The 25,707-nt window shown below is 41.9% G+C and overlaps 1 protein-coding gene and 1 pseudogene across 1 annotated transcript in view; one reads left to right on the forward strand and one right to left on the reverse strand.

Annotated features, from left to right (window-relative positions):
• The window catches only part of LOC105477969 (immunoglobulin-binding protein 1 pseudogene), a 32,761-nt pseudogene extending 26,418 nt beyond the window's left edge, over positions 1-6,343 (reverse strand).
• A 250-nt stretch (positions 6,344-6,593) lies between these two features.
• LOC105477962 (bromodomain adjacent to zinc finger domain 1A) overlaps positions 6,594-25,707 on the forward strand; it is a 158,268-nt gene continuing 139,154 nt past the window's right edge. Inside the window, exon 1 of the mRNA XM_071100331.1 lies at positions 6,594-6,650. The gene's annotated coding sequence lies outside the window, so the exon portion shown is untranslated. The remainder of the gene's footprint in view (positions 6,651-25,707) is intronic.

A 25,707-nucleotide genomic window follows, 5' to 3' on the forward strand; every position in this document is an offset into this window, starting at 1 on the left:
TTAAATTTTGAGAAAGTGCCAAACTGTTTTCCAAAGCACCTGCACCATTTTACATTTCCACTGTTAATATACAATAGCTCTAATTTCACCAACACTTGCTATTATCTGAGTTTTTCTTCCCAGGTGATCTAGCAGGTGTGAAGTAGTATCCAATTGTGGTTTTGAAGTTGGATTTTTCTAATGACTAACAATGTTGAACATCTTTTTATGTGCTTATTGGCCATTTGTATATCATCTTAGGAGAAATGTCTATTCAAGTCCTTTGCCTATTTTTAAATTGTTTTTTGTTGTTGTTGTTTGAGATGGAATTTTGCTCTTGTTGCCCAGGCTGGAGTGCAGTGGTGCAGTCTTGGCTCACTGCAACCTCTGCCTCCCCAGTTCAAGTAGTTCTCCTGCTTCAGCCTCCTGAGTACCTGGGATTACAGGCACGCACCACCACGCCCGGCTAATTTTTGTATTTTAATTTTTTGAGATGGAGTCTCACTCTGTTGCCTAGGCTAGAGTGTAATGGCACAATCTCGGCCCACTGCAACCTCCACCTCCCGGGTTCAAGCGATTCTCCTGCCTCAGCCTCCTGAGTAGCTGGGACTACAGGTGCCCGCCACCACGCCCAGCTAATATTTTGTATTTTTTAGTAGAGACAGGATTTCACCGTGTTGGTCAGGCTGGTCTCAAACTCCCAACCTCAGGTAATCTGCCTGCCTCAGCCTCCCAAAGTGCTGGGATTACAGGCGTGAGCCACCGTGCCCGGCCTGTATTTTTATTTTTTGAGATGGAGTCTTACTCGGTCATCTAGGCTGGAGTGCAGTGGCACAATCTTGGCCCACTGCAACCTCCACCTCCTGGGTTCAAGCAATTCTCCTGTCTCTGCCTCCCAAGTAGCTGGGACTACAGGCGCACACCTCCACGCCCAGCTAATTTTTGTATTTTTCTTTTTCAGTAGAGACAGGGTTTCCGCATGGCCAGGCTGGTCTCGAACTCCTGACCTCAGGTTTTCCACCTGCCTCTGCCTCTCAAAGTGCTGAGAATTACAGGAGTGAGCCATCACGCCCAGCCTAAAAGCTTCTAATTTTTCTGAGGTCCAATTTATCTATTTTTTCTATGGTTGCTTAGGCTTTAAGTATTACATTTTAGAAACTATTGCCTAATCCAAAGTCACAAATGTTTTGTTGTTGTTGTTGTTGTTGTTGTTGTTTGTTTTTGAGTTGGGGTCTCACTCCTGTCGCCCAGGCTGGAGTGCAGTGGTGCAATCTCAGCTCATGGCAGCCTCCACTTCCCGGGCTTAGGTGATCCTCCCACCTCAACCTCTGGAGTAACTGGGACTACAGGTGCGTGCCACCACACCAGCTAATTTTTTGTATTTGTAATAGAGACGAGGTTTTGCCATGTTCCCCAGGTTGGTCTCAAACACTTGTGCTCAAGTGATCTGCCTATCTCAGAAGTGCTAGGATTATAGGCATGAGCCAGCTCACCCAGGCATGGAGATTTATACCTATTTTTTATTCTAATGCTTTTGCAATTTTAACTCTTTGATCCATTTTGAGTAAATTTTTAAATATGGTATGAGGTATGGGTCCAACTTTATTATTTTGCACGTGGACATACAGTTGTCCCAGCACCATTTGTTGGAAGACTTCATACCATATTGAATTCTCTTGGCACCCTGGTGGCAGATCAATTGGCCTTATATCTGTGGGTCCAGTGGGCACTTTCTATACTTACCTTACTTGACCCCTTATCAGCATTTGACTCCGTTGATCACTCCCTCTTTTTATTTATTATTATTATTATTTTTTGAGACAGTCTCACTTTGTCATTCAGGCTGGAGTGCAGTGGCATGATCTCAGCTCACTGCAACCTCTGCCTCCCCGGTTCAAGCAATCCTGCCTCTGTGTCTGAGGAGCTGGGATTACAGGTGTGCACCACCACACCCGGCTAATTTTTATATTTTTTATAGAAATGTGGTTTCACCACGTTGGCCAGGTTGGGACTCCCTCCTTTTAAAATACTCTTTTTCTGTGACTCTGCTCAATTACCTGGCATCATAAGAATTATGCCTGCTTTAGAGATTATACAAAGCATACCCACAAATAAGTGGATGGTATCAGCATGCCTTAGTAGAATAAACACTGCCATAGGAATTATTATGAGAGGTGTTTTATGTCATTTTCTATCAACAATTTAGTCATATACTTTGTTGATCTTTTGTGGGCAAGGAGCTTGTAGATCTTTTTTTAAATTACTATTTTGTAGGAGCTCTTTAATGTTAGAAAAATTAGTTCTTCATCTTAGGCTATAAGTGAGACATGTTTTCTCCCCAGCTTGTTCTTTATTTTTAAGTTTCTCACATAAAGGTTTTTGCCATGCAAATTTTTTTCTGGTTAGTTTTTCAGTCTTCTATGACCCTTTGCCTTTGTATCGTGTTTAGAAAGGGTTTCCACATTCAGACATAACAGAAAAAAAATCCCTTCCATGGTTTTGTCTAACACTTTCATGGTTTTGTTTTGCATTTAAATCCTTGATCCATGTGGAATTTATCCTAGGGTAAGGTGTGAAATATGGATCTCACTTTTCCCCCCAGATGAATATTTTTTCTTTTGCTTCAATTCAATTAATTGAATAATCCTCCCTCATTTAAACACTTTTGTCATATTACAAATTCTCTTGTTTTAATATGTATTTCTCTACTAACTATTCAATGTAATTAATCTACTTATAACCGATTACTGCACTGTGAAATTATTATTGCTTTATAACATATCTTAGTATCTTCTTTTTTTCGGAACTAGCTTATATGATAGATATTAAATTGTCCCTAATAAGGAATAAATTTTGATCCAGGCATAGTGGTTCACACCTGTAATCTTAGTACCTAAGGAGGCCAAGACAGGAAGATTGCTTGAACCAAGGAGTTTGAGGTTACAGTGAGCTATGACTGTACCACGGCACTCTAGCCTTGGTGACAGTGAGACCCTGACTCAGTTTTGTTTTGTTTTAAGAAATACAATTGGAATCACATTGATTTTTTAAAAGGAAAAAAAAAAGAGTATATTTTGTCTTGTTTATTTCAACTTGTGAAAATATTTTTGAATCTTAATTCTAAAATAAAACTTTGCCATCTCTCCTTTTGCATAATCATATTTAATAACCATACCTGTAGATCTTAATATAATCTAAGATTCTGAACAAAACATGGCTAGAAAGAGAGTCTTGCAGCATTCTCCTAGATGCTTATTACTCTAAATGTGGTCTGTGGTCCAGCCTTGCAATATTTCTTGGTTATTATAAATCCTGAATCTCAGGCCTGAGATTAGTAACTCAAGCTTACTAATTTAAAACCTGCAATTTAACAAGACTCCCGAAGCAATTTGCATGCACATCAAAGTTTGAAAGCAGTGTACTGTAGAGACTTATCTCTAGAATAATAATCCATCACCTTCGCTTACATTAAATTCACCTGGGGAGTTTTTAAAAAATACTGAGAACCGAGTTGCAACCCCAGAGATTGATTTAATTGGCCTGGGGTTGAAACCCTTGGCATTGGTATATTTACAAACCCCTAATTGCAGCCACGGTTGAGAAACAGTGCTCTAGAATTACAGCTTGCCATTGTCAGGGTCCTTGTTACTTTAAAACCAGGAAGAGGACCTTTATCATCTGATGAGGTATCATCAGAAAACAACAATGATGTGAAAGCATTATCCATGCAACTTGCATTCCCAGAACTTTTTAGCTATTGTACCTGCCTGGCTTGGCTTTTTGCCTTGCCATTTGTTTGGTTTCCTTGATGGACAACTCTTCTTTCCTGATAACCACTTCTTCATGTTCGTTCTGACATCCAGTAAAATGTTCTGACTTGCCTACTCACTTTAATGAGGAGCCACAGATTTGTATCTGCCTCTGTTCCTGTTCTTCTGCCTTACATATACTTAAATATTCTTGTTCACGAATCTGATATAGTTTGATCCCTCCTGGCCGGGCGCGGTGGCTCACGCCTGTAATCCCAGCACTTTGGGAAGCCGAGGCGGGTGAATCGCCTGAGACCAGGGGTTTGAGACCAGCCTGGGCAACATGGTGAAACCCTGTCTCTACTAAAAATACAAAAATTAGCCGGGCACAGTGGCGCGCGCCTATAATCCCAGCTACTCAGGAGGCTGAGGCAGGAAAATCGCCTGAACCCGGGAGGCGGAGGTTGCAGTAACCGAGATCATGCCACTGCACTCCAGCCTGGGCGACAGAGTGAGACTCTGTCTCAAAGAAAGAAAGAAAGAAAGAGAAAGAGAGAAAGAGAGAAAGAGAGAGAGAAAGAAAGAAAGAAAGAAAGAAAGAAAGAAAGGAAGGAAGGAAGGAAGGAAGGAAGGAAGGAAGGAAGGAAGGAAGGAAGGAAGGAAGGAAGGAAGGAAGGAAGGAAGGAAGGAAGGAAAAGATCTACCAACAAGTCACCTGTAACAAGAAAGAAAGGAAGGAAGGAAGGAAGGAAGGAAGGAAGGAAGGAAGGAAGGAAGGAAGGAAGGAAGGAAGGAAGGAAGGAAGGAAGGAAGGAAGGAAGGAAGAGATCTACCAACAAGTCACCTGTAACATATTTTACGGGCCGGGCGTGGTGGCTCAAGCCTGTAATCCCAGCACTTTGGGAGGCCGAGGCGGGCGGATCACAAGGTCAGGAGATCGAGACCACCCTGGTTAACACACTGAAACCCCGTCTCTACTAAAAATACAAAAAATTAGCCGGGCGTGGTGGCGGGCACCTGTAGTCCCAGCTACTCAGGAGACTGAGGCAGGAGAATGGTGTGAACCCAGGAGGCGGAGGTTATAGTGAGCCGAGATCTGGCCACTGCACTCCAGCCTGGGTGACAGAGCCAGACTTTGTCTCAAAAAAAAAAAAAAAAAAAAACATATTTTATGATCTGCCTTAAAATCTGCCTTTTCCAACTTAAGAACAGAGGTAGGGAAAATAATTAATAATAAAATTTGTGGGCCAGGTGCAGTGGCTCATGCCTGTAATCCCAGCAGTTTGGGAGGCCAAGGTGGGTAGATCACAAGGTCAGGAGTTCAAGACCAGCCTGGCCAACATGGTGAAACCCCCTCTCTACTGAAAATACAAAAATTAGCTGGGCATGGTGGTGGGCACCTGTAATCCCGGCTACTCGGGAGGCTGAGGCAGAGAATTGCTTGAATCTGGAAGGTGGAGATTGCAGTGACCCAAGACTGTGCCACTGCACTCTAACCTGGGCAACACAGTGAGACTCCATCTCAAAAAAGTAAATAAAATAAATAAAATTTGCTCATGCCAGGCACCTATTTTATTTGATCCTCAAAACAACCCTCTGAGGTAGGCACTATTATTAACTCCATTTATGGATCAGGAAATAGGCACGGACGTTAAGTGATATACACACACTATTTAGTTGTAGCCATGAAGTGCCAGAGATATAATTTAAATCCAAGCCTACCTGATCTCAGGGGATAAATGAGTGACCACTATAAAAACTGCTCTTTTTATCTGTTGTCGTTCTTTGCTACACTGTTAGGTAAAGTTCACCTTCCTACCTTTCTTCAAATTGCCAACAGGATATTCCAGATTCAGACTTGAAATGATGCTCGGAAGCCCTTAACTAAACAATTTCATCCCTATCATGTGTCTGTGGTGGTGGTTTTCTAAAGCCCCATGTTTTTCTGTCAGTGATATATGAAAATAAAAACCAAAAACAGTGAGGGGCCTTTGCTCTTTGAGGAGAGGTTTGTGGACTCATTTGTCCCCCCAGGACCTATTTGAATATATGCTTTTTTTTTTTCTGTCCCTGGCATCCCTGTATATATCTGAAACAGACAGAAATATGGACATGTACCCTCCCCCAAGTACTCTTATATTACATTTTCAGATTTTGAACTCAATACCTGATTGTGGCCCATTTACTAGAATTGCATACAGTGAATAATAGAAAGGAGAATATGTTTTTTCTCTAATAATTTATTTAAACGTTCAGTAATTTCATCTTCTCTAATAAAAGGGATTAAAAACATGCCACACCTGGCCAGCCATGGTGACTCAGGTCTGTAATCTCAGGACATTGGGAGACCGAGGCACAAGGATCACTTGAGCCCAAGAGTTCAAGACCAGCTTGGGCAAGACAGTGAGACCCCCTCACCATTTCTATTCAAAAGAAGAAAAATTTACAAAACACACATACACCTTTACTTCACTATAAATTACAATAACTGACCTTACCACTTCAGTATTGGCTCAAATACTAGTGCAGTGGTGCAATTTCGGCTCACCACAACCTCTGCCTCCCAGGTTCAAGCGATTTTCCTGCCTCAGCCTCCCCAGTAGCTGGGATTACAGGCATGCGCCACCACACCCAGCTAATTTTTGTACTTTTAGTAGAGACAGGGTTTCACCATGTTGGCCAGGCTGGTCTCAAGCTCCTGACCTCGGGTGATCCGCCCACCACGGCCTCCCAAAGTGCTGGGATTGTAGATGTGAGCCACCACGCCTGGCCATGACCAAGTTTAATAGAATGTTGAGATTATACTACTGTTTTCCTGTAGGTTACTGGTTTTTAACTGCTGGAAGGAAAAAGCCAGTAAATAGAACATATTCACAGCAATATGAAATTCAACCTATAACTTTCCAACACCGCCCAAAAACGGTAATTATTTAAGTATTTCTTAGCTATTTAGAACTTTTGTTGTCTGTAACTGTATTTAGCATTTAAGACCTGACTATCTCATTTGAATACTGTTTGGAATCAACTGTATAAATGACTCCAGATTTTTTTGAAAAATTGTGAAATAGGCAAAGCTTCCCCCCGCGCCCCCCCCCCCCCCGCCGCCATGAATCCTTTATCTCTTTTCTGGGGTGGCTTTCTGCATCCTCCATTCTTTTTTTTTTCTTTTTTTTGAGATTGAGTTTTGTTCTTGTTGCCCAGGCTGGAGGGCAATGGCACGATCTCAGTTCACCACAACCTCTGCCTCCCGGCTTCAAGCGATTCTTCTGCCTCAACCTCCTGAGTAGCTGGGATTACAGGCATGCGCCACCACGCCCAGCTAATTTTGTTTTTTTTTAGTAGAGATGGGGTTTCTTCATGTTGGTCAGGCTGGTCTTGAACTCCCAACCCCAGGTGATCTGCCCGCCTCGGCCTCCCAAAGTGCTGGGATTACAGGCATGGGTCACTGCGCCTGGCCTGCCTCTTCTATTCTTCCAGGCACTTGTGTTCTTTTGCAAGTCCCCAAACTGCCTATTGTCCACTGCAGACTTACTAGCTTGGCAATTGCCCTTTCTTTCCCTCTCCCCACAGACCTCCCATGTCTTGTTTCCTACAAGTCTTATACAAGTTGGTAACCGATTCACATTTACATATTAATGACTGACAGCTGCCAGGGGATTTAGACAAGGTTTGGGAAAGTCCTCTCCCTCCAACTTTGAAATTCCCATCTGGGCAACAGCTTAATTAGCTGATCTCCAAGAGTGTTGCTAATCGAATTAATTGACAAATACTGTACAGTGAGAAAGATTATATTGCTTAAACATAAAGTAGTTATTTATTTAGTTCATTGTTTAGATTTGTCTTCCATGTGGAAATTTTTTCTTTTTAATTCAGAGTTGAAGTGAGCATTAGGAGACTAGTTCCAAAATCACTGATTCAAAAGCTCATCTTTTTTACTAGCTTTGTTGCTGCTAGATATCCTATATATACTTTTTTTTTTGAGACAGGGTCTCACTCTGTCACCCAGGCTGGAGTGCAGTGGCACAATCTCAGCTCACTGTGACTTCCACTTCCTGGGTTCAAGCGATTCTGTGCCTCAGCCACCCAAGTAGCTGGGATTACAGGCGTGCACCACCACGCCTGGCTAAATTTTTTTGTATTTTTAGTAGAGACGGCCTGACCCTGTTGGCCAGGCTGGTCTCAAACTCCTGGTCTCAAGTCTGTCACTCTGTCACGGCCTCCCGGAGTGCTAAGATTAAAGGCGTAAGCCACCGTACCTGGTCTATTCTTTTCAATTAAATACATTTTTAAAATTTCCACATGAATATGAACATATATTGTGCATCATTTAGTAAACATATTTGCTCACTTATTTTACTTATATAAATGGTGACCGAAACTTTTTGACTAGTAACTATGCATTTAAGGGTGCAGACAGTGATGTTCCCTTTTCCTTATGTGGTTAAATTGTGAATATTAAATTATACCTATGTATCAGGAACTTAATAAATCAGAGATAAAACTCAAGTAATTTGGTGAACTCTACCTATTCTTTCTGATCCATATAAAGTAGATTTTTCTGGCCGGGCAAGATGGCTCACATCTGTAATCCCAGCGCTTTGGGAGGCCGAGGCAGGTGGATCACCTGAGGTCTGGAGTTCAACACCAGCCTGACCAACATGGTGAAACTCCATCTCTACTAAAAATACAAAATTAGGCGGGCATGGTGGCACATGCCTGTAATCCCAGCTAGTCGGGAGGCTGAGGCAGAAGAATCACTTGAACACGGGAGGCAGAGGTTGCAGTGAACCGAGATCACGCCATTGCACTCCAGCCTGGGCAACAAGAGCGAAACTCCATCTCAAAAAAAAAAAAAAAAAAAAAATAGATCTTTCTGATAACCTATGGATTCTTCATGCATTTCTTTACGCTGTATGATAATCATTCAGTTATTAATTATGGATTTATTAGGTATGTTTTATAGACTTACCTATGTTTTATTGGCTAAGATAAATGTATAACTTTAGCTTCTTTTTTTTTTTTTTCAGACAGAGTCTCACTCTGTTGCCCAGGCTGGAGTGCAGTGGCGTGATCTTGGCTCACTGCAAGCTCCGCCTCCCGGGTTCATGCCATTCTCTTGTGCCAGCCTCCCAAGTAAATGGGATTACAGGTGCCCACCACCACGCCCAGCTAATTTTGTTTTTGTAATTTTAGTAGAGACAGGGTTTCACCGTGTTAGCCAGGATGGTCTCAATCTCTTGACCTCATGATCCGCCTGCCTCGGCCTCCCAAAGTGCTGGATTACAGGCGTGAACCACCACGCCAGGCCAGATAATTTTAGTTTCTAAACAACAACAACAAAAAGGATACATACTCTGACAAATGTATCTCTGGTGACAGTGTTTCTGAATCACAGAATGGACTATCCTGGAAAATCTAAAACACAATGTTGCCAAACATATAAATTACTGAAAAAATAAAGTCATTGTAGAAGACAATGATAGGCCGGGCGCGGTGGCTCAAGCCTGTAATCCCAGCACTTTGGGAGGCCAAGGCGGGTGGATCACAAGGTCAGGAGATCGAGACCACAGTGAAACCCCGTCTCTACTAAAAATACAAAAAATTAGCCGGGCGCGGTGGCGGGCGCCTGTAGTCCTAGCTACTCAGGAGGCTGAGGCAGGAGAATGGCGTGAACCCAGGAGGCGGAGCTTGCAGTGAGCCCAGATCGCGCCACTGCACTCCAGCCTGGGCAACAGCGTGAGACTCCGTCTCAAAAAAAAAAAAAAAAAAAAAAAAGAAGACAATGATAAAAAGTAATTTATTGAATACATATGCTGTGTCAAGCACTTTATATATATTATACCTAATTTTTATGGCAATCTTTCAAGATGGCTGATACTATTTCCATTTATAGATATAGAGCCTAAGGTTTTGGGGTAGGAGTGGAGGGAGAGGATTATGTAACTTGTCTAAGATCAAATGGCTGGTCTGTGCCAGAGCTGGGTCTCAAATTCAAAGCTGGTCTAACATCAAAGCCTGTGCTCCTTCTCTAACAGCCTATTATCTCAAATAACTTATGATGTCCTAGTGAGTCCTAGCATACAGATACTTGTGGTTAAGAAAGGATGGAGAGGGAATTCAGGAGTGAGTCAGATAGACCTGGATTGAATATTGGCTGTACTGTCTCTATCACTTAATAATTATGTGACTTTGGGCATGACATCTTAACTTCTCTGAGCCTTCATTTTCTTCTGAGTAAAATGTGCTTAGTAATACCTAAGGATACTCAGAAGATTAAATAAGGCATTGTATGTATTACCCTTGACACAGTGCCTAGCGCATAGTAAGCATTCAATAATTGCTATCTGCTATTGTTGTTGTGATTTTATAATAGCAGTTTAAAGTGACATTGATATATTCTAGTAAAAATGTTATCGTTGGCCAGGCTTGATGGCTCATTCCTGAAATCCCAGAGCTTAGGGAGGCTGAGACAGAAGGATTGCTTCAGGCCAAAAACTCAAGACCAGCTTAGACAACATAGTGAGATCCCCATCTCTACCAAAACAAAACAGAACAACAACAAAAAAACCCAGCAAGACATGGTGGCACATGCCTGTAGTCCCAACGACTCAGGAGGCTGAGAACCTGGGAGGCGGAGGTTACAGTGAGCCAAGATCTCATCACTGCCCTCCAGCTTGGGCCACAGAGCAAGACCCTGCCTAAAAAGAAAAAAGGAAAAAAAAAAAAAAAAAAGCCAGGGGGCAGGGAAAGGAGTGGGGAGTGTGGCTAGAGGCTAGAGAAGGAAGCCAAGAAATGTATAGGAAGCTAATGAGTAGATGACAGACAGAATGGCCAATGTTTTGAAGGTTGTGTTAAAGAGTTTTGTTGTTGTTGTTTTTTGTTTGTGTGTTTGTTTGTTTGTTTCTGAGACAGGGGTTCACTCTGTCACCCAGGGTGGGGTGCAGTGGCGTGATCTGGGCTCACTGCAACCTCTGCCTCCTGGGTTCAAGTGATTCTCCTGCCTCAGCCTCTCAAGTAGCTGGGATTACAAGCATATGCCAACACGCCCAGCTAATTTTGTATTTTTATTTTTTATTTTATTGTATTTTTATCTATTTATTTTTTTGAGATGGAGTCTTGCTCTGTTGCCCAAGCTGGAGTGCAGTGGTGAGGTCTCAGCTCACTGCAACCTCTGTCTCCCAGGTTCAAGTGATTCTTTTGCCTCAGCCTCCTGAGTAGCTGGGATTACAGGTGCCTGCCACCACACCACGCTAAGTTTTTGTATTTTTAGTAGAGACGGGGTTTCACCATGTTGGCCAGGCTGGTCTTAAACTCCTGTCCTCAAGTAATCCACCCGCCTTGGCCTCCCAAAGTGCTGGGATTATAAGTGTGAGTCACTGCGCCTGGCCTATTTTATTTTTATTTTTTTATTATTATTATTATTTTTTTTTTCGAGACAAAGTCTCACTGTGTCGCCCAGGCTGGAGTGCAGTGGTGCAATCTCAGCTCACTGCAACCTCCATCTCCCGGTTCAAGCAATTCTCCTGCCTCAGCCTCCTGAGTAGTTGGGATTACAGGCGAGCGCCACCATGCCCAGCTAATTTTTATATTTTTTGGTAGAGATAGAGTTTCACCATGTTGGCTAGGCTGGTCTCGAACTCCTGACCTCAAGTGATCCGCCTGCCTCTGCCTCCTAACGTGCTGGGATTACAGGCATGAGCCACCATGCCCGGCCTGAAATGGTTTTTCAGATGTATTTTTAAATTTGCAAATTGTGGCTGCACTGTTGATAATTACTCATTACTCGTGAACATCTTTCATCCCAGCGTGGTAGAAGCCTTTATGGGTATTAAAGTTCATAACACCCCTGACAGTTTATAGGTAATTAAACTCTGTGATCTACCCACTTGATTTATGAATCAGTTCTTAGTCAATACTCTTTTACATATTTCAAATGAAATAAAAATTTTAAATAGCAGTAATAATGGCACAAGCCCCAGAGAAATACAAAGTAACCATGAAAAAAACTTCTACATTTAAAAATAGACCTACTTTAGAAATGTGTGAAACTGGCCGGGCGCGGTGGCTCAAGCCTGTAATCCCAGCACTTTGGGAGGCCGAGACGGGCGGATCACGAGGCCAGGAGATCGAGAGACGATCCCGGCTAACACGGTGAAACCCCGTCTCTACTAAAAAATACAAAAAAAAAAACTAGCCGGGCGAGGTGGCGGGCGCCTGTAGTCCCAGCTATTCGGGAGGCTGAGGCAGGAGAACGGCGTAAACCCGGGAGGCGGAGCTTGCAGTAAGCTGAGATCCGGCCACTGCACTCCAGCCTGGGTGACAGAGCAAGACTCCGTCTCAAAAAAAAAAAAAAAAAAAAAAGAAATGTGTGAAACTTTATGCTTGAATGAGTTTAAGATAAACCTAGAATATTAAAAATTCATTCCTCAAAAAATATTTTTGGAGGCCCACTGTGTGTCAGACACTGTGTATCAGACACTGTGCTAGAGGTGGCTACACAATCATACATAAGAATTGTCAGCACCGGCCGGGTGCGGTGGCTCACACCTGTTATCCCAGCACTTTGAGAGACCTAAGTGGGTGGATCACATGAGGCCAGGAGTTCAAGACTAGCCTGGCCAAACCGGTGAAACCCCCGTCTCTACTAAAAATACAAAAGTTAGCCTGGCGTGGTGGTGCATGTCTGTAATCCCAGCTACTCAGGAGGGTAAGGCACGAGAATTGCTTGAACCCGGGAGGTGGAGGTCACAGTGAATCGGGATTGTGCCACTGCACTCCAGCCTGGATGACAGAGCTAGTCTCAAAAAAAAAAAAAAAAAAAAAAAAAAAAAAAAAAAAAAAAAAAAAAGATGCAGAAAACGCAATCCAGATTCTTCAAAGCATTCACTCATTTATTCATAATATATAAATAAAGAACTACAAAGTGTCAGGTATTGTTTTAGAGGAGGAAGACACTGTCCTTGCCCATTCCCATCCCAGGATTATTGACACATAAACAAATTGGTACAGTGTGTTATAGGAGATACGTAGGGGAATAAGAGTACCAAGAAAGAAGCCATGAGTGTTATGGGTGTTTGTGGGGCTGGGAAGGCGTGAAGTGTTTCCTATAGAATAAAATATGTGTTTAGTCTACTATGTATTCTTAATCTGTATTTGTAAAGCAATGGTCCACATAATGATATTTGACTTGTACAAAATATAATTTAGGGACAATAGTAGTTTTTATGCTGGCTAATTAAAATTATGTAGAACTTTGGGACCCCTTAAGTTTTTCTGGGTCCTACTTATTTTATAAATTTGAGCTCTACATAATGCAATATATGTTTTATGTGAACATTGAGACACACTAAGGAACAACACACTGTTCTTGCACAGACTGTTGCAACAGCTTTGGAATGTGTTTGTCAAATTAAGAGACAAACAAAAAGACAAAATGCTACAGTTCAAAACTGGCTTTTTATTAGGTCTGCTACTTTGCTTCAAACTTCAAACTGTACACAGATAATGCAAGAAATAGATAAGTACCAGTTGCAGAGAACCTTCTTTGTTGATTGCTTCTTGGGAATTTTAACATTTGAATATACTTCCCAGTGTGGAAGCATGGAGTAGGGAGTGGACTCCAGAAGATACAGGGGCCCTACTTAGCTGTAACCACGTTATTATGAACAACAAAATTACAGCTAAATAAAAATTTGAAGGCTGTCCTTGAGGATATACATAAAAAGCATTGTGTTACCTACTAGATAATTTATGAGACTGAAGTCATTCAAAAGCCAGAGAAGAAATATTCAGGCTAAAACAAAACTTGCTACTTTGTTAGAACAAGGAGAATGCACTTCTTTTTGGGAAGCTAAATCCTAAGAAAGACAGAGAATAAAGATTCCATAGACAGCAAATCCCAGAGAATTTTACTTTAATTTTTGTTTTGTTTTGTTTTGTTTTTTTGAAATGGAGTCTTGCTCTATCACCCAGGCTGGAGTGCAGGGGCGCCATCTTGGCTCACTGCAACCTCTGCCTCCCCAGTTCAAGTGATTCTCCTGCCTCAGGCGCCCGCCACCACACCCAGCTAATTTTTTGTATTTTTAGTAGAGATGGGGTTTCACCGTGTCAGCCAGGATGGTCTCGATCTCCTGACCTCATGATCTGCCCGCCTTGGCCTCCCAAAGTGCTGGGATTATAGGTGCAAGCCACCACGCCCGGCCGAGAATTTTAAAGTGAGTGGGATAGAGCTACCATATGAATCAGGGACCCTCCTAGAGAACTGAAACGAAGCCTCGAGTATTGCCATTGCTGTTAGCGTACAGACATCAGAGTGGATGTTTTACTGAGTTAGATTGAGATCAGGTGGCCTACATGAGCTCTGGTAAAGAACCAAAACAACAAATAGCATAGGAATAGAGATTAAATGTGTGGGTAGTGCCATAACTTTGAGTGGCTAAGTTCAAGATAATGTATCGAGATTTGGTCCTAGATGCTGTTATACTGGGCACCCACCCAGGCTTTTTAAAGAGAAAATCAGCCAGATGTGGTGGCTCACACCTGTTTTTCCAGCACTTTGGGAGGCTGAGGTAGGAGGATTGCTTGAGACCAGGAGTTCGAGACTGGCCTCAACAATATAGTAAGACCCTGGTCTCTTAAAAGAAAAGAACATCAAAGCCTGAAAGTACAAGAGAGTTATCTCAGGTTGTAGAGATAAGGCATGATCAGTCTTCATTGGTAGAAGACTAAATAAAAATATTGGCCAGTTTGATTTTGCTGCTGTTTAGAAAGACTCCTGGCTGGGCGCAGTGGCTCATTCCTGTAATCCCAGCACTTTGGGAGGTAGAGGCGGGAGGATCACTTGAGCCCAGCAGTTCAAGACCATCCTGGCCAACACGGCAAAACCCGTCTTTACTAAAAATACAAAAAATTAGCTGGGCATGGCGGCGCATGCCTGTAATCCCAGCTACTTGGGAGGCTGAGGCACAAGAATCACTTGAACCTGGGAGGTAGAGACGTCAGTGAGCCGAGATCAGGCCACTGCACTCCAGCCTGGGCGACAGAATGAGACTCTGTCTTAAAAAAAAAAAAAAAAAGAAAAAGAAAAAGAAAGACTCTTGAAGGGTTTTATTTATTTATTTATAAATAAAAATATAGAGATGGGGTCTTGCTAGGTTGCCCAGGCTGGTCTCAAATTCTTGAGCACAAGTGATCCTCCCGCCTCGGCCTCCCAAAGTGCTGGGATTACTGGTGTGAGTCACCGTGCTGGGCCCTTCAGGGTCTGGATAAACATGAACACACTGCTTGAGGGGAATGGGGGACACTAAGTGCCCGTTATGGATCAGGCACTGTGCTTAGGCACTTTCTCTGAAAGGTAACAATTAACTTTCTCATTGAAAACAAACAATTTGCAGACTAGAGAAGTTTCTTATCAATGCTTAGGGCCATTTGACCTGTGCTAGCCACTAGACTTCCAGTGATCAAATTAATTTACTAGAGCAGTAATTTTTTAGTCTTTTTCTTGTATTTTTTCTAAATGAAATAACCATTATCATTAATAGAAAGAAAGACTTATAAATGAAAAAGAAAAGTAATGTTCAGTTGTGTTGGTGATACTGAAAGGAACAGTATGGAGGCAGGTGCAGGCAGCCAGACTTTAAAGACTGGGATGGTGTTGCTTTGGGGACATCCTTGCTTGCAGTTTATATTCTTCATATGTAATTATATTGCCAAAGAGAAACTATTTCATCATGTATTGTAAACATTTTTCCCCAGACCTACCATAGTTTTAATGATCTCTTCTGATTGTAATAAAAATTAATGAGTTGTGGCAGTTTAAGACAAACAAAACCCAGGTAACCTTGTTTTATTTTTTATTTTTATTTTTATTTATTTTTTGAGAGGGAGTCTCCCTCTGTCACCCAGGCTGGAGTGCAGTGGCGCGATCTCAGTTTACTGCAACCTCTGCCCTCTGTGTTCAAGCGATTCTCCTGCCTCAGCCTCCTGATTAGCTGGGATTACAGGCGTGCGCCACCACGCCTGACTAATTTTTATATTTTTAGTAGAGACAGGGTTTCTCCATGTTGATCAGGCTGTCTTGAACTCCTGACCTCAGGTGATCTGCCTGCCTTGGCCTTCCAAAGTGCTGGGATTACAGGTGTGAGCCACCACGCCCGGCCCCTTGTTTTATTATTATCTTAAAAATGGTATGTGCTCAGCTGGGCTCAGTGGCTCACGCCTGTAATCCCAGCACTTTAGGAGGCCGAGGCAGGCAGATCACGAGGTCAGGAGTTCGAGACCAGTCTGGCTAAATTGGTGAAACCCCGTCTCTAATAAAAATACAAAAAATAGCTGGGCGTTGTGGCAGGTGCCTGTAATCTCAGCTACTCAGGAGGCTGAGGCAAGATAATTCTTTGAACCCAGGAAGCGAAGGTTGCAGTGAGCCAAGATCACACCATTGCACTCCAGCCTGGGCAACAGGGCAAGACTCCATCTAAAATAAATAAATAAATGAATAAATAAATAAATAAATAAATAAATAATATATGATCATTACAGAAAAATCAAATCAGAATAACTAAAAATGAAAAATGAAAAACACCAATCAATCCAGAAATAACTGCTGGCTAGTAATAAAAATTTGTTGTATCTTTAGAGAGGCTGGGTGTGGTGGCTTATGCCTGTAATTCCAGCACTTTGGGAGGCCAAGATGGGCAGATCACTTGAGGCCAGGAATTTGAGAACAGCCTGGCCAACATAGTGAAAGCCCATCTCTACTAAAAATACAAAAATTAGCCATGTATGGTGGCACATGTCTGTAATCCCAGCTACTTGGGAGACTGAGGCAGGAAAATCACTTGAACCTGGGAGGTGGAGGTTGCAGTGAGCTGAGATTGTGTCACTGCATTCCAGCCTGGGCAACAGAGCTGTCTGTCTCAAAACAAAAATAAAAAAACTTTCCATGGGAATAAAATACATTTGTACATCATTGTTAATGGCAGTATAGTAGTCGATTGTTTAGATATTTATTTTATATATTTTTGCTAAATGTTTGAATCGTTTCTTTTTTACTAATGGGTTTCATATCCTTCGTTCATTTTTCTATTAAGTTCTTTCTTTTTGCCTGTAAGGGCTCTTTATATATTAAGGATCCTAAACCTTTACCTGTCATAATTATTACAAATATTTTGGTAGGTTTTCTATTTGCTCATTAATTTTATTTTGAAGTTAGAAAAATTTTAATTTTAATATAGTTAAATCTATTACTCTATTCAATTTTATTTCCACCTATTGTATCATGCTTATGCAGTCATTCTCCACACCATGGTTATATACTCACATACATTTTCTCTTAATAGCAGACTTTTCCATCAGAATGAAACTCTGCTTTATATGCTTATGTTTTCTTTTTCATATAATATTTATTCCATGTGAAACTTATTTTGAAGTAAGACATAGGTAGAGATATAATTGATTTCCCCCCAAACAGTTGGTCAGTTGATTCACTGTCATTTTGACTGAATCATTTTCCCTGTTTCAAAATGCTACCTTTTTGTATCTTGAATTCTTACCTATATTGGGCTATTTCTGGACTCTTCTGTTTCACTGATTTATCTATTTCCCCTCCCCGTTTGAAGGCAAACTGAGTTTACTTGCCAGACAAGAGAACCAAACCAGTAAAAAAAAATAGTTTACTGATTCACTAAAGGGGAAAATTGTGGCGGTGGTCTGTCTCTGATAGAAATATAGGGAGTTTGTGATGGCTGTGGTAATTTAGAATGGAAAACTTTCATTCTAGATAGGACAATTAATTAATGTACCTTTACTTTTTTTTTTAAGTCCCATTGTTCCTAGGAAAGAGCATCCTAGGTGGGTCCAATAAAGTTCTGGCCTACCAGGGACTCTAAAAGTTCATTTTTTTTGTCTGGGTGCAGTGGCTCATGACTGTAATCCCAGCACTTTGGGAGGCCAAGGTGGGTGGATCACCCGAGGTCAGGAGTTTGAGACCAGCCTGGCCAACTTGGCAAAACCCTGTCTCTACTAAAAATATAAAAATTAGCCGGGTGTGGTGGTGGGCGCCTGTAATCCCAGCTACTCGGGAGGCTGAGGCAGGAGAATTGCTTGAACCTGGAAAGCGGAGGGTGCAGTGAGCCAAGATCATGCCACTGCACTCCAGCCTGGATGACAGAGCAAGACTGTCTCAAAAAAAAAAAAAAAAAAAAAAAAAAAAAAAAAGATAATACTTGTGTATATTTAATATAGTTAGATGGGGCCAGTGGAACAGTGGAAGAAGCAATAATTGAGTATTCTATGTTTTAAAGGAGACTCGAGCTGATAAAGATCAAGAACATAAGTAGAAGAGTTAATTTTGGGAAAGTAAATTTTTCTTTATTTGTGGATGTGGGTAGCAGGAGAGAATATAGAGAAATTGTCACCTAATGAATGTAATCACCCAGAGTGCAGGGATCTTCTGTTTTCTTCCCTGATATATCCCAAGGTCCCTAGAATCATGTCTGGCAGATAGAAGACACTGAGATATTTGTTGAACGAATAGACTTTGACATATAATCAATCTGAATTGGAACCCCAGTTCTTCCACTTGCATACTGTGGAATCTCGGACATTTTTTTTCCCTTGCTAAGCCTTACTCTTAGTATTTTGTAGTAAGAGTGTAAGCCTTACTCTTATTATCTATAAAATGAGAATAATAACACAGAATGTTTGGGACATAGACTTTTTTTTTTTTTTTTTTTGAGACAGGGTCTCAGTCTGTCATCCAGACTGGAGTGCAGTGGCTTGATCATGGCTCACTGCAGCCTCGAGCTTCTAGGCTCAGGTGATCTTTCCACCTCAGCTTCCCAAGTAGGTGGGCCTACAGGTGCTCGCCATCATGCCCAGTTAACCTTTGTATTTTCAGTAGAGATGGGGTTCCGCCATGTTGCCTAGGGTGGTCTTGAACTTCTAGGCTCAAGTATTCCACCCACTTTGGCCTCCCAAGGTACTAGGATTACAGGAATGAGCCACTATGGCCTGTCAGATTTTTAATCTGAGTCATTATGACTTTCTTGTTCTTAAATTTAGTGATTGGCAAGGTTGCTCTGCAATTTTTTTCATTTAATTTTTATACGTAAGGAATACATTTGCTTTACTACAAATCACAGTATCTTTAAATATTTCCAGCAATTTTCTAGTTGTGGAAACTTCATTTGTTGTGATATAATACATATTTGGTTTTTGTAAAATCACAAAAATAAGTTTTTTTATTGTTGTTTTGTTTTTCGTATTTTTTTTTTAGACGGAGTCTCGCTCTGTCGCCCAGGCTAGAATACAGTAGCATGATCTTGGCTCATTGCAATCTCTGCCTCCTGGGTTCAAGTGATTCTCATGTCTGAGCCTCCGGAGTAGCTGGGGCTACAGGCGCCTGTCACCAAGCCCAGCTAATTTTTATATTTTTAGTAGAGACAGGCTTTCGCTGTGTTGACCAGGCTGGTCTCAAACTCCTGACCTCAAATGATCCTCCCACCTCGGCCTCTCAGAGTGCTGGGATTATTGTCGTGAGCCACCACGCCCGGCCAAAAATAAGTTTTTCTAAAAGTTGGTTATAAAGATGCATTTAAGTTTTAAATATCTCATTATTTAGCTCTTAGATCCAAATACCTGGCATCACATTCTGGTGTTTTCTCTAACTTTATCAACCATTAAGATGGTAGCTGTGGTGGAATGAGGTAGCTTTTTATAATTGAAGGAGAAATGTAGGTATATGTGTAGAGGACAGAGGGGAAGGCATTGCTAAGTTTCCTGCTAGAAAGTTCTAAAACATAAATATATTTTGTAAAGTAAGATTGATTGTACTTAAATTAATAATGGAAAAATGCAGTGTTCTTTTTTTTTTTCTTTTTTTTTTTTTTTTTTTTTGAGACGGAGTCTCGCTCTGTCACCCAGGCTGGAGTGCGGTGGCCGGATCTCAGCTCACTGCAAGCTCCGCCTCCCGGGTTCACGCCATTCTCCTGCCTCAGCCTCTCGAGTAGCTGGGACTACAGGCACCCGCCACCTCGCCCGGCTAGTTTTTTGTATTTTTTAGTAGAGACGGGGTTTCACCGTGTTAGCCAGGATGGTCTCGATCTCCTGACCTCGTGATCCGCCTGTCTCAGCCTCCCAAAGTGCTGGGATTACAGGCGTGAGCCACCGCGCCCGGCCGAAAAATGCAGTGTTCTTATTGGCACTTTCTAAATTAAAACTTGACTGCCCACTTCTCATGCTAACACCCAAGTTTGTTGCCATAGGAATTGCCCAAGATTGTTGCTTACAGCCTTAAATGAGTATAACTGCTATCGTTATAAAGCGAAAAATCCTGACTTATGACTAAGAGATAATCATATGATAACTCTAAGTGCATTTACAATTTCAACTCCTTGGAAACAAATAAAGGCAAAGTAGTATTAGATTATTTGTTGCTTCTTGAAAGTCAGCATCCCAAATGGTACAAATATTTGATTAGTCATAGCTGAAAACATTTTAAGATTAATTTATCCAATGATTGCTCCCCTATAGAAACTTACATTTTGGAGACTCTGACATAATATATACAACATACCAACACAAAACTGTCATAGCAAGAATTCGAACTACTAATCAAAACTACATATAGTTGGGCTGGGCGCGGTGGCTCAAGCCTGTAATCCCAGCACTTTGGGAGGCCGAGACGGGCGGATCACGAGGTCGGGAGATCGAGACCATCCTGGCTAACATGGTGAAACCCCGTCTCTACTAAAAAATACAAAAAACTAGCCGGGCGAGGTGGCGGGCGCCTGTAGTCCCAGCTACTCGGGAGGCTGAGGCAGGAGAATGGCGTAAACCCGGGAGGCGGAGCTTGCAGTGAGCCGAGATCCGGCCACTGCACTCCAGCCTGGGCGGCAGAGCGAGACTCCGTCTCAAAAAAAAAAAAAAAAAAAAAAAAAACTACACATAGTTGTAAAGTTTGTATTATTTAGTGATTAAAAAAAGAAGAGTGATAAGATAATACATCTGAGGGAATCAAAGTGAAGGAAAAACATTTTTGGAAGATCAGGGAAGCTTGAATATGTTAGTAGGCCAAAAGAAAAGAGCAACCAAAGGGAGGAGATACTAAGGAAGTCAAGGAATAGGCTCCTAGAGGTTGAAACAAATACGATCAAAGGCATAGATATAGCCTTGGAGAGGAGAAAACAATAGGGAAGGCAAAAGGGATGTGGTGAAAAAAAAAATTGGGTTGAGAACAGAAGTTCTATTGAATGGCTCAGATTTTGTAAATAAATTAGGAGGCAAGGTGATTGATTGCTGAGAGCAAAGGTGAGGCTAAGAAAGGAAGACTAGGTTGGAGGCTTGAGAAAAATGAAAAGAAGTTCGGAAAACCTGTTATAGGGTGTTCAACAGAATGTCAATACGAGATGATGTAAAAGGAGTTTCGAGTGTCAGCAAAGGCCCCTAAGATTAGAGAGCACATTGTTGTACTATCTAACAATGATCGACCCAGAAGAAGGAATGGAGAAAACAAATGCTGGTGGTTACCCAGTGGCTCAGTGAGGTATTCTTCTGAGTGCCGAGGAGAGTCTTGAGTGTCTTGATACTTGAGCTGGGTGCCTGAATAGAGGGAAGAGTATAAAGAAATGTATTTGTTCAGCAAATAATTACCTACTGTATATCCATCAACTCTAGTAGATTTTGTTATCACATTTCTGGAAACAATCCCCTAATCTATAGACTGAATTTTGATTTCTCTTTGGTTTTTTGTTTGTTTTTTGTTTGTTTGTTTTGTTTTTTGTTGTTGTTTGAGTCAGGGTCTTGCTCTGTCACCCAGTCTGGAGTGCAGTGGCACAATCTCGGCTCACTGCAACCTCCACCTCCCTGGTTCAAGTGATTCTCCTGCCTCAGCCTCCCAAGTAGCTGGGATACAGGTGAGTGCCACCAAACCTGGCTAATTTTTGTATTTTTAGTAGAGGCGGGTTTCGCCATGTTGGTCAGGCTGGTCTCGAACTCCTGACCTCAGGCGATCCACCCACTTTGACCTCCTAAAGTGCTACAGGCAAGAGCCACTGTGCCCGGCCTGATTTCTCTTTTGATTTCAGAGCCTTGTCTTCCAGCTGCCTACAGGGCAGGTCTGATTTGATGCTTCATATCTAAAACTGAATGCTTCATCTCCCTCCCGAACCTAATTTAATATCTTGTTACCCCATTTCTGTTCATGATGTTATTATCTTTCTGGTCTCCCAAGCCTGAAACCTTTGAATCATCTCAGACTTTTCCTCTCTCTTCCTTAGTGTATCATCAAATTATGTCACCAAATATTTCCTCTGAAATATTTCTCCTGACTTTTCTTCCTTCCATTGTCAAGGCAATAATTCAGGCTTCCTTTCACTTCGTGCTTGTACTTTTATGCCTTCTCAATAAGTTTTCCTATCTCCAGGCACTACCCAGGCCAGTCAATCTTACACACCACTCCCTCCCAGATTAATCTTTATAAAATGTCAGTTTGGGGTGTCACTCATCATCTCAAAAATCTTCTAGGAACTGTGGCAGAGTCCTCAAGGAAAGAACAAGACCCCAGAGGAGCTCATATTCCAATGAGAATGGAGGCAATTAATGTTGTGAGGAAGAGATGTTGATTTAGGGAAGGCCTCCCTGAGGAATGACAAGAGAAGAGAATAGATGAGAGGAAGCTGGGAAATACCAGGCTTTAGGGAATAGATTGAGGGAGAAGAGGTGATGCCAAGGAGACTCAGCACAGTTCAGGGAGTAGGAGGAGAATCAGGACAATCTGTGTCACAGAGACCAAGGTAGGACAGGATGCCAAGGAGCAGATTGAGTGACTAAGGTGGACTCTTTCCTGGAGAAGAGTTCTTTGGATTTGTCAATTAGGGTGTCAGAATCAAGAGCAGCTTCAGGGGGATGTAGGGAGTAGAAAGGCTATAGTGAGTTGGAAAATAAGGAGAAATAAAAAACACAGATTTCCTTCTTAAAATGTTGGTTGAGAACAGAAACAGTGCTGAGGATTGCAATGAAATAGGCCTACACTAGTTTACAGCCTAAGGGCAGAGATCTTAGAGGGGAAGGAGAGGTTGATATGAGTTAGAGGAAAACTGACTGATGGAGCAAGATCCCTAAAGAGGTCTGAGGAGATAGAATCCAATCAGGAAAAAAGTCTTCGTCCATTTATAATCATCTTCTTACTATATACATGCAAATTTTGTATATATGTTATGGTTGTATATGGCTAAGGTAATAGTGTATTATGAAATGACTAGATGAATTTTTGCAGCTTGAAGGGGGCTCTAGAAGCTGGAAGACCTTCTAGAGACTTGGTGTGTGGCCCCCTTTCTTTTTCAGAAGGAGCAATGTCACATCTCTGACTTTTCTTCAACCATCCCATCTCTCTCTAACCATAGTCAGGAAATGTTCTCCACTTTCAAGGATTTTTGTGATTAGATTGGGTCCACCTGGGTAATACAGGCTACCCTCTCTATCTCAGAGTTCTTTTTTCTTTCTTTTTTTTTTTTTTTTTGAGGGAGAGTCTGTCTCTGTTGCCAGGCTGGAGTGCAGTGGCACGATCTCGGCTCACTGTAACCTCTGACTCCTTGGTTCAAGTGATTCTCCTGCCTCAGCCTCCCAAGTAGGTGGGATTACAGGCACGTGCCACCATGCCCAGCTAATTTTTGTATTTTTATTTTATTTATTTTATTTTATTTTATTTTTTGAGACAGAGTTTCACTCTGTCACCCAGGCTAGAGTGCAGTGGCTTAATGTCTGCTCACTGCAACCTCCGCCTCCCGTGTTCAAGCGATTCTCCTGCCTCAGCCTCCCAAGCAGCTGAGATTATAGGCGCCCACCACCACGCCCAGCTAATTTTTGTATTTTTAGTAGAGACAGGGTTTCACCATGTTGGCCAGGATGGTCTCGAACTCTTGACCTCATGATCCACCCGCCTCAGCCTCCCAAAGTGCTGGGATTACAGGCATGAGCCACCATGCCTGGCCTTTGTATTTTTTTGTTTTGTTTTGTTTTGTTTTTTGAGGCGGAGTCTGGCTCTCTTGCCCAGGCTGGAGTGCAGTGGCCGGATCTCAGCTCACTGCAAGCTCCGCCTCCCGGGTTCACGCCATTTTCCTGCCTTAGCCTCCCGAGTAGCTGGGACTACAGGCGCCCGCCACTTCGCCTGGCTAGTTTTTTGTATTTTTTAGTAGAGACGGGGTTTCATTGTGTTAGCCAGGATGGTCTCGATCTCCTGACCTCGTGATCCGCCCATCTCGGCCTACCAAAGTGCTGGGATTACAGGCTTGAGCCACCGCGCCCGGCCTGTATTTTTAGTAGAGATGGGGTTTCACCATGTTGCCCAGGATGGTCTTGATCTCCTGACCTCATGATCTGCCCGCCTTGGCCTCCCAAAGTGCTGGGATTACAAGTGTGAGCCACCATGCCCGGCCTTAAAGTTCTTAAGCTTAATCACATCTGCAAGTTTCTTTTGCCATGTAAGTTAACATATTCACAGGTTATGGGTATTAGGATGTGGACATCTCTGAAGGCTGTTATTCTGCCTGCTACACTGGAATTGAGTGTGAAGTCTTTATTTTAAGAGGAGAGTTTGAAATGGGTAAAAGAGGGGCCAGGTGTGGTGGCTCATGCCTGTAATCCCAGCACTTTGGGATGCCAAGGCAGGCGGATCATGAGGTCAGGAGTTCGAGACCAGCCTGACCAACATGATGAAACCCTGTCTCTACTAAAAATACAAAAATTAGTCGGGCGTGGTGGCACGCAGCTGTAATCCCAGCTGCTCAGGAGGCTGAGGCAGGAGAATCACTTGAACCCGGGAGGCGGAGGTTGCAGTTAGCCCAGATCACGCCACTGCCTGGGCAACAGAATGGGCAACAGAATGAGACTCTGTCTCAAAAAAAAAAAAAAAAAAAGAAAGAAAAAGAAAAGAAAAGAAATGGGAAAAAGAAAGGTGCTTAGTAAAGAGAAATTTGGTTTTTGTACTTGAATCGGGCAAGACGCTTATTCTGGTAGATAAACTGGCTCCTAGGGGCCATGAATGTGGTGTCTACATGCTGAGAAGTGATTGAGAAACAGTTTACTGGTAGCTTGAAATGAAATGATCTTTTTTCAGCTGAAAAAAAGAAATTTCAGTTGTGGTAAGGAAATGAGATGGTGTTTCAACACAAACTTTTTTTTTTCTTTTTTTTTTTGAGTTAGTGATGGAGTCTCGCTTTGTTGCACAAGCTGGCCTTGAACTCCTGGCCTCAAGCGATCCTCTTACCTTGGCCTCCCAAAATGTTAGGATTATAGGCGTGGACCACCACACCCAGGCCAAACATTTGAATTAGAGAAAATAGAGCGGTTATTATGACTTCTGGCTTCCAGGTATAATGATGGCAACAAAAAAAGGAGAAAATCCTAAATGTTTTTATTTTACAGGAACCTGTAGCATTAGCACGTTTTACCAGGAACTCTTAGGTTAGAATTTAGCAAAAATACTTTCAGACCTGGGTTCTGAATTCTATCTTAGTTCTATCTCTCCTTCCATAATGGCCAGGTAGTCTGTGGATACAGGCATTGCAACGTGAGGACTCTTCTTCATAAAGCACATTGTAAGTTATTGGAGTCAAAACAGTTTTTATGTCTGATTATTCCTTATATGTCTTATTTTTATAAACAATAATAAATCTATCTGGTTGAACATAGTATGATTTGTTTTGTAAATTGGTAAATAACTATAAACGTAGATAATCTAGATAGAATTTTTCAGAAATGTGTAATCTAAATTCTATTTCAGGTTAAGATGAAAGCAGCTATCTGACTCTATTTCTCTCACTATAATCAAATTAAATTTGTAATTTATATATCCATGTAACCGTTCATCCATCCAACAGATATATAGTGTCTTGGGAAAGACACTATGGTAGGCCCTGTAAAATATTTAACACAGACATTTTTTACTATTTGCAGTTCTAAACTTTATATTTCTAATTGTGAA

Source organism: Macaca nemestrina, chromosome 7, assembly GCF_043159975.1.
Source record: "Macaca nemestrina isolate mMacNem1 chromosome 7, mMacNem.hap1, whole genome shotgun sequence".
Lineage (NCBI taxonomy): Eukaryota > Metazoa > Chordata > Mammalia > Primates > Cercopithecidae > Macaca > Macaca nemestrina.